This window comes from Papio anubis, chromosome 5 (genome assembly GCF_008728515.1).
Source record: "Papio anubis isolate 15944 chromosome 5, Panubis1.0, whole genome shotgun sequence".
Classification (NCBI taxonomy): Eukaryota; Metazoa; Chordata; class Mammalia; order Primates; family Cercopithecidae; genus Papio; species Papio anubis.
Genome location: NC_044980.1, coordinates 143594111 through 143605913, shown reverse-complemented (window position 1 = coordinate 143605913; position 11803 = coordinate 143594111). Strand labels below are relative to the sequence as shown.

General features: G+C 39.8%; 1 long non-coding RNA gene across 1 annotated transcript; it reads right to left on the bottom strand.

Moving 5' to 3' along the window:
* Positions 1-6491: 6491 nt before the first annotated feature.
* Positions 6492-8802, bottom strand: LOC116274972. Its single transcript, XR_004183858.1, has 3 exons — positions 8727-8802; positions 7454-7622; positions 6492-6545 (listed from the first exon to the last, which is right to left on the bottom strand). It is a non-coding gene; the product is annotated as an uncharacterized LOC116274972 (long non-coding RNA).
* Positions 8803-11803: the final 3001 nt, after the last annotated feature.

Genomic DNA, 11803 nt, shown 5'->3' with positions numbered 1-11803 from the left:
CATTGGCAGCTTAATGGGGAGGGCATTGAATCTATAAATTACCTTGGGCAGTATGGCCATTTTCACGATATTGATTCTTCCTATCCATGAGCATGGAATGTTCTTCCATTTGTTTGTGTCCTCTTTTGTTTCATTAAGCAGTGGTTTGTAGTTCTCCTTGAAGAGGTCCTTCACATCCCTTGTAAGTTGGATTCCTAGGTATTTTATTCTCGTTGAAGCTATTGTGAATGGGAGTTCACTCATGATTTGGCTCTGTTTGTCTGTTATTGGTGTATAAGAATGCTAGTGACTTTTGCACATTGATTTTGTATCCTGAGACTTTGCTAAAGTTGCTTATCAGCTTAAGGAGATTTTGGGCTGAGATGATGGGGTTTTCTAAATATAAAATCATGTCATCTGCAAACAGGGACAATTTGACTTCCTCTTTTCCTAATTGAATACCCTTTATTTCTTTCTCCTGCCTGATTGCCCTGGCCAGAACCTCAAACACTGTGTTGAATAGGAGTGGTGAGAGAGGGCATCCCTGTCTTGTGCCAGTTTTCAAGGGGAATGCTTCCAGTTTTGCCCATTCAGTATGATATTGGCTGTGGGTTTGTCATAAATAGCTCTTATTATTTTGAGATATGTTCCATCAATACCAAATTTATTGAGAGTTTTTAGCATTAAGGGCTGTTGAATTTTGTCAAAGGCCTTTTCTGCATCTATTGAGATAATCATGTGGTTTTTGTCTTTGGTTCTGTTTATATGCTGGATTATGTTTATTGATTTGTGTATGTTGAACCAGCCTTGCATCCCAGGGATGAAGCCCACTTGATCATGGTGGATAAGCTTTTTGATGTGCTGCTGGATTCGGTTTACCAGTATTTTATTGAGGATTTTTGCATCGATGTTCATGAGGGATATTGGTCTAAAATTCTCTTTTTTTGTTGTGTCTCTGCCAGGCTTTGGTATCAGGATGATGTTGGCCTCATAAAATGAGTTAGGGAGGATTCCCTCTTTTTCTATTGATTGGAATAATTTCAGAAGGAATGGTACCAGCTCCTCCTTGTACCTCTTGTAGAATTCGGCTGTGAATCCATCTGGTCCTGGACTTTTTTTTGGTTGGTAGGCTATTAATTATTGCCTCAATTTCAGAGCCTGCTATTGGTCTATTCAGGGATTCAACTTCTTCCTGGTTTAGTCTTGGGAGAGTGTATGTGTCCAGGAATTTATCCATTTCTTCTAGGTTTTCTAGTTTATTTGCGTAGAGGTGTTTATAGTATTCTCTAATGGTAGTTTGTATTTCTGTGGGGTTGGTGGTGATATCCCCTTTATCATTTTTTATTGCATCTATTTGATTCTTCTCTCTTTTCTTCTTTATTAGTCTTGCTAGTGGTCTATCAATTTTATTGATCTTTTCAAAAAACCAGCTCCTGGATTCATTGATTTTTTTGAAGGGTTTCTTGTGTCTCTATCTCCTCCAGTTCTGCTCTGATCTGTTATTTCTTGCCTTCTGCTAGTTTTTGAATGTGTTTGCTCTTGTTTCTCTAGTTCTTTTCATTGTGATGTTAGGGTGTCCATTTTAGATCTTTCCTGCTTTCTCTTGTGGGCGTTTAGTGCTATAAATTTCCCTCTACACACTGCTTTAAATGTGTCCCAGAGATTCTGCTATGTTGTATCTTTGTTCTCATTGGTTTCAAAGAACATCTTTATTTCTGCCTTCATTTTGTTATGTACCCAGTAGTCATTCCAGAGCAGGTTGTTCAGTTTCCATGTAGTTGAGCGATTTTGAGTGAGTTTCTTAATCCTGAGTTCTACTTTGATTGCACTGTGGCCTGAGAGACAGTTTGTTATGATTTCTGTTCTTTTACATTTGCTGAGGAGTGCTTTACTTCCAACTATGTGGTCAGTTTTGGAATAAGTGTGATGTGATGTTGAGAAGAATGTATATTCTTTTGCTTTGAGGTGGAGAGTTCTATAGATGTCTATTAGGTCCACTTGGTGCAGAGTTGAGTTCAATTCCTGGGTATCCTTGTTAACTTTCTGTCTCGTTGATCTGTCTAATGTTGACAGTGGGGTGTTAAAGTCTCCCATTATTATTGTGTGGGAGTCTAAGTCTCTTTGTAAGTCTCTAAGGATTTGCTTTATGGATCTGGGTGCTCCTGTATTGGATGCATATATATTTAGGATAGTTAGCTCTTCTTGTTGAATTGATCCCTTTACCATTATGTAATGGCCTTTTTTATCTCTTTTGATCTTTGTTAGTTTAAAGTCTGTTTTATCAGAGACTAGCATTGCAACCCCTGCCCCTTTTTGTTTTCCATTTGCTTGGTAGATCTTCCTCCATCCCTTTATTTTGAGCCTATGTGTGTCTCTGCACATGAGATGGATCTCCTGAATACAGCAAACTGGCGGGTCTTGACTCTTTATCCAATTGGCCAGTCTGTGTCTTTTAATTGGAGCATTTAGCCCATTTACATTTAAGGTTAATATTGTTATGTGTGCACTTGATCCTGTCTTTATGATGTTAACTGGTTATTTTGCTCGTTAGTTGATGCAGTTTCTTCCTAGCATCGATGGTCTTTACATTTTGGCATGTTTTTGCAGTGGCTGGTACTGGTTGTTCCTTTCCATGTTTAGTGCTTCCTTCAGGAGCTCTTGTAGGGCAGGCCTGGTGGTGACAAAATCTCTCAGCATTTGCTTGTCTGTAAAGGATTTTATTTCTCCTTCACTTATGAAACTTAGTTTGGCTGGATATGAAATTCTGGGTTGAAAATTCTTTTCTTTAAGAATGTTGAATATTGGTCCCCACTCTCTTCTGGTTTGTAGAGTTTCTGCCAAGAGATCTGCTGTTAGTCTGATGGGCTTCCCTTTGTGGGTAATCTGACCTTTCTCTCTGGCTGCCCTTAAAATTTTTTCTTCATTTCAACTTTGGTGAATCTGACAATTATGTGTCTTGGAATTGCTCTTCTCAAGGAGTATCTTTGTGGCGTTCTCTGTATTTCCTGAATTTGAATATTGGCCTGCCTTGCTAGGTTGGGGAAGTTCTCCTGGATAATATCCTGCAGAGTGTTTTCCAACTTGGTTCCATTCTCCCCGTCACTTTCAGGTACACCAATCAGATGTAGATTTGGTCTTTTCACATAGTCCCATATTTCTTAGAGGCTTTGTTCATTTCTTTTCACTCTTTTTTCTCTAAACTTGTCTTCTCGCTTCATTTCATTCATTTGATCTTCAATCACTGATACCCTTTCTTCCAGCTGATGAGTCAGTTACTGAAGCTTGTGCATTTGTCATGTGGTTCTTGTGTCATGGTTTTCATCTCTATCAGGTCGTTTAAGGACTTCTCTACATTGGTTATTCTAGTTATCCATTCGTCAAATCTTTTTTCAAGGCTTTTAGTTTCTTTCCACTGGGTTCGTAACTCCTCCTTTAGCTCAGAGAAGTTTGATTATCTGAAGTCTTCTTCGCTCAACTCATCAAAGTCATTCTCCATCCAGCTTTGTTCCATTGCTGGCAAGGAGCTGCATTCCTTTGGAGGGGGAGAGGTGCTCTGATTTTCAGAATTTCCAGCTTCTCTGCACTGCTTTTCCCCCATCTTTGTGGTTTTATCTACCTTTGGTCTTTGATGATGGTGACGTACAGATGGGATTTTGGTGTGGATGTCCTTTCTGTTTGTTATTTTTCCTTCTAACAGTCAGGACCCTCAGCTGCAGGTCCATTGGAGTTTGCTCAAGGTCAACTCCAGACCCTGTTTGCCGGGGTATCAGCAGCGGAGGCTGCAGAAGAGTGAATATTGCTGAACAGCAAATGTTGCTGTCTGATCGTTCCTCTGGAAGCTTCATCTCAGGGATGTACCTGGCCATGTGAGGTGTGAGGTGTCAGTTTTCCCCTAGTGGGGGATGTCTCCCAGTTAGGCTACTTGGGGTCAGGGACCCACTTGAGCAGACAGTCTGTCCATTCTCAGATCTCAAACTCCATGCTGGGAGAACCACTACTCTCTTCAAAGCTGTCAGACAGGGACATTTACATCTGCAGAGGTTTCTGCTGCCTTTTGTTTGGCTATGCCCTGTCCCCAGAGGTGGAATCTACAGAGGCAGGCAGGCCTCCTTGTGCTGCAGTGGGTTCCACCCAATTCGAACTTCCTGGCCGCTTTTTTTACCTACTTAAGCCTCAGCAATGGCGGGCACCCCTACCCCAGCCTCGCTGCTGCCTTGCAGTTAGATCTCAGACTGCTGTGCTAGCAATGAGGGAGGCTCCGTGGGCGTGGGACCCTCTGAGCCAGGTGCAGGATATAATCTCCTGTTGTGCCATTTGCTAAGACCCTTGGTGAAGTGCAGTATTAGAGTGGGAGTGACCCGATTTTCCAGGTGTTGTGTGTCACGGTTTCCCTTGGCTAGGAAAGGGAATTCCCTTCCCCCTTGTGCTTCCTAGGTGAGGCAATGCCTCACCTTGCTTCGGCTCTCACTTGTTGGGCTGCACCCACCCACTGTCCTGCACCCACTGTCCGACACGCCCCAGTGAGATGAACCTGGTACCTCAGTTGGAAATGCAGAAATCACCTGTCTTCTGTGTTGCTCACACTGGGAGTTGGAGGCTGGAGCTGTTCCTATATGGCCATCTTGGGGCCACCTCCCAATGTATTCTTTAAAGCACTCATTATAATGTTTTGCATTTTTCAAGTGTTTGTGTGATATTGAGTCCAGGTGACAGTTTAGTATGTCATATAGCAACTAGATAAAGTTTTCCTCTAGTAATTCCATGAAAGAAAAGCTTATTAAATGTCCTCTATATGCCAGATATATGAAGGCAGGGGAAGATGATACATATTAAAGATTCAAGAAATGTTTGTTGAATTAATAAACCATATAAATGAAGCACTATAATAGGTCTTTGTTGGTTAAGGATAATAATTCACAAGTGAACTAGACTTAATTCCTGCCTCAAGGTACATACACCATGGTGGGGAGACAAGTATTTACACATGCCAGATGGGAGGGTGGAGGGGAAATGATGGAGATGAAAAATTGTGATTAAATGTGTATATCTTAAGGATAGCATAATATGCCATCAAGATTCCCAGGTCAGTCTCTGTCATTAAAGTCTGAGGGAGCCCCTCTGAAGGACAAACTTCCTGAGGATTGGAGTATATGTAACACATATTTATAAGATAATAATTAGGTGCTTTAAAATATTTATCAACAAAAAGTATACATTATAACCATTTTGATATGTTAATTACGTATCATGAGTGAGTGAGTCAGTTGTGACATCACTGCATTGTCTATTACATTCTGACCTACAGAAGTCAGTACCTTGCTGATTGTGTTTCTGGGATATCACTGACTGCTCCTTCACTCCACAGATGATCACAGCATTAACATATGTAGCCCACTATCACAATCCAATCCTCAAAGAGTGTCATAGCTTTAAAGAGGATAATCATCCAATAATCCATCTAGAATGTGTCTACTGTCTGCATGGTAACAAGGATTAGCTACCAGAAGAACAGTCTCCTACTGTCAGAGATAAAGAGATTCAGATTAGATCTCACCAGGACCAAAAGGAACCGAGGTTTTTACCACCCTACAATTACACCCTAGGACTGAACATTGCAGAGAAAGGAAAACAACTCTTCACTAAGATTCAACTTGGAACAGAGAAGTCAAAGGAAGCCCATACATTTAAGTCTGAGTTGATACCTTGGGCTTCTGCTGGATTTAGGGCAGAATTTCTGAGGTTGGAAAACATTGACTTCTTACTTGACCTTAAACCTAGATTCTCCTACAGGACACACCATTTCTTGTGGCTTCCCCTCAAAATGGACACTGGTATTGTGTGTGTCTTCCATGTACCAGAAAGAAGGGGAGAGAAAGGTCTGCATTCTCCTCTCTCCATCAACTCTTTCCAGGATAGGCATCTTCCAGCCTCATGAAAAACACTCTTCCTGCCCCAGCTCATGCAACCTAGCTCTGTATCTTAGGTTTCATTTTGTCAGCCATCTACCAACCTTCCAATGATATCATCACATTACTGGGCGAGTTGGTCAACTAGCCCAGTAGGCCCAACATCATCCAAGGAAAACCAAATGCCAGTGTTGGAAAGAAGGATGGTTTAGCACTTAAAGGCTTAGCTCTTGAGTCAGAGAGATCTGTCTTCAGATCTGGTTGCTCTAATTCCTATCTTCATGACTTTGGGTAAATTATTTCATGTATCTGAATCTCTATTTGTTCATTTGTAAAAGGGGATAATATTTATTCTATGGACAATAAGAAGCCAAAATTAAATAATGAATGTTCATCTCTTTCCACAGTACCTGGCAGCAGTGTCAGCATTCAATAATGTTAGATATTATTAATGCTACTAGCATGACTAATATTGATGTTGAAAGCTTTTCTGAAACCGTTTCATTCTTCTCAATATCAATGATCTTTGTCTCAACTCACCTTCAGCAGCCCACTCTCAGGCCAACCCTTCAAGGTATTGTTTCTTCCTCATCCAGCAGATGGCCTAATTTTTCTTCATGAAGCAGATACAGGTATCCAGGCAAGAAATCCATCAACTTCCTGACTTCCAACATACAAAATTATCTGTGTGCAAATCTCATCATTTTATTTTGCCCTGCAGTCCCAAAATTATCCAGAGGTAATCATTATATTTTATCCCATATTGTTATGGACCTTATTTTATATACAAGTCTATTTTTTCTCCTACATCATCAGCCTCGAATAGAACATTTCCATTGAACTTGCAAAAATTTCAACACTGTTATTCGTTAAAACGGGCACCTTTTTGAGCTCCCTTCTTTTAGATACTTCCTTTTTACTCTTCTTCAGAAGCAAGCTTCTTTAAGCAGTGGTCTAAAACTTCTTTCTGCAACTTTACTTCATATTCACTAGTCATTTCATTGTATTATAGTCACATGCTCTGTTCTTTGCCAATTTCACAGATGTCACTCTTTCTAAAGCACATATGAAATTCTGTTTTCTAAATTTGATAAGCACAAACCCTAAATTAGTGCAACTCTAACAAAGATCTCTCAGTGTGGTCACTTCTTCATTTTATTATCATTCTACTCCATGTCTCTACTGTTTTGTTTTTCTTTTCCCACTATTTCTTCTCAACTCCCCCATAAATTCTTCTTTCTTTCTTCATCTGCCCCTGAAAGGTTACCATTTTCTAAGGTCTTATTTTTAGCCTTCTTCTTCTCCCTGCCGATGGGCAACAGTAGTGCCAGATGGAAAGTGAGGCTGGTGTGTTCATTCCTTACATCCCTCTTTGCAAGATCTAATTTCCCATGTCCTTCCTGGTCTAGGGATGTAGCCGCTCTCCAGTGTTTCTAGCCCCAGGGTGCTTCTTGTATTTCTTAGTTTAGCAGGGCCAGTCAACTTTAGATAAATTATACTGCAGTTAAAAACCTTTCTATAATCTCAGTGACAGTCAATAGACTTAATTTCTTACCTCTTTTACATACCTAGAGTAGATCAGCTCAAAAACTCAGGCTGATGAATATCTAAGAAATTTCTTGGGGAGAGAATAAAATAGAAGGTGGCAGATCAGATGGCAACTCTTAAATCTCCTCAAAAGCAGCACATATCACTTCCACCACAATCCACTGGCTGAAGTAAGACATATGATCAGGTCTGCAATGTATGATATAAAAAGTCTAATTGTCCCTCAATGAGGAGGCTGGTGTGGCAGACAGATTCTAAAATAGTTCCCAATTATTCTATCCTTTGATATTCACCCCTTGTACAGTGTCCTTGAATGTGGACAGGAACTGTGGCCTGCTTCTAACCAACAGACTATAGCAAAGGTGATAGGGTGTCACTCTGTGACTACATTACATAAGATTACTTACTAGGCCTTCCTCTTCCTTGCTAATTTTGATGACATATTCTGTTATGCTGAGAGCTACACTATGTAAAATAAGTGCCACATGGGAAGGAACTGAGGGTGGCTTCAACTCATAGCCAACAAGGAAAAAGCTCTCGAAAAAATGAATTCTGCCAATAATGTGAGTGAGCTTAGAAGCAGATCCTTTTCCATTTGAACATTGAGATGAGACCACATCCCTGGCTGGGAACTTCATCATAGCCCATGAGAGACATTGAATCAAAAGACTCAGCCCAGTTGTACCTGGGCTTCTCATCCACATAATCTGTAAGATAATAAACATGTATTTTATTAAGTCTCTAGTTTGTGGTAGTTTTTATGCAGCAATAGTTAATAACCCATATTTGAGGGCTCTGGTAGGAAAGAGTATGAAATTTTTTTAAAGTAATTCAAGCTGCACAGTCCACTTTCTGGATATTTGCAAATATTCACTTCTTTCCTTTAGCGTGCAAAACATCCCCACCCCCTTCTTAAGGGATGCATCCAAAATTTCCATCATCTTGGCCTAAGACTCAAAGTCCAGAATGCCATCATTATTTGTACATAAGTTTCAGATGGACCATCACTTAATCTAGAGACCTGCGACTAAAAATCACAAGTTATCTGCCTCCACACCCAACATTCAATGAACAGAGTCAGGCTAACCAGAACAAACATGCCCATTTTGAAAGAGAAAAAAATGAGAGCTGGTGGTAATCTCTTACACTGATGATACTCCTAAACAACTCCTTCTGGTATTCCCCTCATTTAGTCCCCGCCTCTTGAATCTGATCCTGCCCTGTGAGTTGTTTGAATATAGAATGCTGTAGAAGTAATTTTGTGCTACTTCCTGTCCTAAGCCTTAAAAATACCTGATAAGTTCTAATTTTGCACTCCCAGAATCCAGCCCCAAAAGAAGACGCATGATTGTCCTGAAACTGATACTTTGAAGGAACTCTGAGAGAGCCACTTAGAGAGGCTACATGAGGGAGAACAAAAGGGCTCTAAATGACCGTCCCAAGTAAAATCCCAGCCTATAGCAAGGACCAACTGCCACCATTGCAGACATTCCAAATCAGTTCAACCTCCAGTGAGCTATCTTGGGCATTTCAAACCACTTGAGCCTTCAGGTGACTGAGGTCATAGCTCCCACCACATAGAGAACTATCTAGGACTCATGAACAACAATAAATACTTATTACTGATTGAAGTCATTCAGTTATGGGTGTCTGATACCATCCACTGAGCAATCTTAAAATCTTGACAGATGTTAGATTGCACATGATAAGACAAAATTTAAAGTATACAATACCATCAAGTAATACACTCTGAAAAAAAAAATCAGTTTCCTAGGTCTCACAATTAGTTCACAGGAGATAGAGAGAGGGAGAACTAAGTTAACATAAAAAGTCCAGTGAGCAAGGCAGGTAGCACAGACCCCAAGCAATCAGCCTAGTAGCTGTGTCTGTATGATGCAGAGGCACTAAGGTGAGAGGTCCCAAGGCAGCAGCAGAAGCAATAGTGGTGGCAACAGTGGCCACAGCCACAGCCTGGGAAGCAGCACAGAGATCTGGGTGGAAGGCTGGCTAGTCTATACATCTTGGACCTTGTTGCTGTGGTGCCTGCATAATTATTAACTCTTTGGCATGAGCTCCAGGACAGGGACTGTAGTTGCTCAGGAAGTAAAGTTTCTTAGTAAACTATTACAAAATAACAGCATACACATGGGCATTGCAATTAAGTATATTGGAGTTATTAGGATTTAGGATTCTCCCAAGAGTCCAGAATGTCCAGTTTTGAACACTGTGGCATCAGTGCCAAGAAAATACCCACAGGTTTAGAAAGACAAGTTAAACTCAAAGATTATCCAATTTATATGCAGCTTTTGATAAACCACTTATTCATAAAACAATTTGAGCATTAATTTTCCGTGTAATGGAGGATCCAGTAATGAAATGCATAAACAGATATTTTACATTGTATCATAAAGGCACTTTGTGTTTCTTGTATGAACTTTATAAGGTACAAAAATGTTATAGGATACATTAGATTGCCATTGTATAAATTTACATTTAAATTGTGACACTGCATCACAATTTTCTCCTGTTAGTATTCCAAAATATTTGGTAGTAGTGCATTATTTAGCTATTATCGGGCAATGAAATCTATAAAGCTTCTCCCAGTGGGAGGTGCCAGGGCCAAGCTATCCTCCCCTGGGTGACTGTCAAGATGACCTCACCCATTTCTTAGTTGTCACCCTGGACAATCAAGTCAGTAGTTGAAAATGGATGGATCCACAGCAGGTGTATGTATATGGAGGAGGAAGAGGGATTAAGAAACTGCAGCAGGCTTGGTGCGGTGGCTCACACCTGTAATCCTAGCACTTTGGGAGGCCGAGGCAGGTGGATTGCTTGAGCCCAGGAGTTCGAGACCAGTCTGGGAAACATAGCAATACCCTGTCTCTGAAAAAAAAAATCAAAAAACTGCAGCAGCGTTTTAAAGGTTGGTGCATGGAAGTCATGGAAGGAATACTACCCCAACTGGTAGATGTTGGAAAAAAATATTACCAACTTCACAGTTAACATAGAGAATACACACATATAAATAGAATTTTTAAAAATCTCCCTTAGAGAGAATAGAATTTTGAAACATTTTATTTTATAATTTTTATTTATTTATTTATTTATTTTTGAGACAAAGTCTCGCTGTGTCGCCCAGGCTGGAGTGCAGTGGTGTGATCTCAGCTCACTGCAGCCTCTGCCTCCCGGGTTCAAGCGACTCTCTTGCCTCAGCCTCCTGAATAGCTGGGACTACAGGCGCATGTCACAACTCCCGGCTAATTTTTGTACTTTTAATAGAGTTTCACCATGTTGGCCAAGATGATCTCCATCTCCTGATTTTGTGATTCACCCGCCTTGGCCTCCCAAAGTGCTGGGATTACAGGCATGAGCCACCATGCCTGCCCTTGATACATTTTATTTTCTAAATCACAGATTTAACTTATAAAATTTGGATATATATACTTTTAAAATATTATTTTCTGAAATATTCCCCCATGATAGTCAATGCTGTTAGAGATTTATAATTTATTGTTATAATTTTAAGATCTCTTGAGTTTTGAAGTTGAAACATGTTTTAACTTTTAAAAAATGAGTGTCTCCTAATTAACATCTGGAGAAACTGTTCTTTAAGAGAATGTTTCAGAAAGTCTAAATTAATTGATATCAAATTTTCCCCTTTTACAAAACATTGTTTCTGTGTTTTTGCCTTCTCCCTAATAGTCTTATTTCGTGTTTGGCTAGTTTATTTTTCTTTTGCTGCAGTGAACATACTAGTGTTTTACATTTCACTGGTACTCATTTTTTCTGCTCCACTCTGGTAACCAGGTTACTCAGGTCAATAGAACCTGAAGAAAGAACCCCTACATCATTCCTAAGTGAACTCAAACTAAAGGTGGGGAAAAGATGAAGGTGCCTTAAAGAATCTACTATGTTGGAAAATCAGACCTAATACACTGACCTCAAGGCTACCTTACCATTCCTCCTTGTCACTTTTTTGATAAGTTTGCATTCTTCCTAATCTGATCACTTCCCATATGCCTACTAAATGTCTAAATCAGCAAACCATTTCAGTCACTTCTCTGGTGGCCAACAGAAAAACTAATCATTTCAATGATTTTAATAAAATTCAACTACTTACTAAGTCATCACATAATTATAATGAATAAAACAAACTCTTCCTTAAAGATAAGGAAAAAATGATAAAATTTCACTCTGCTTCTATTCATTTTTAAGCTGCCAATTACTACATTTATTTTTAATTAGAAAATAAATCTAAGTTTGAGAAAAATTACTGTGCATGTTGAATTTCATTTACCTCATCAACAAAGATACACTAGGAGCTACGCCAAGTAGGAGAATTTTGAAAAGTATAACTCAAAGCAATGCTG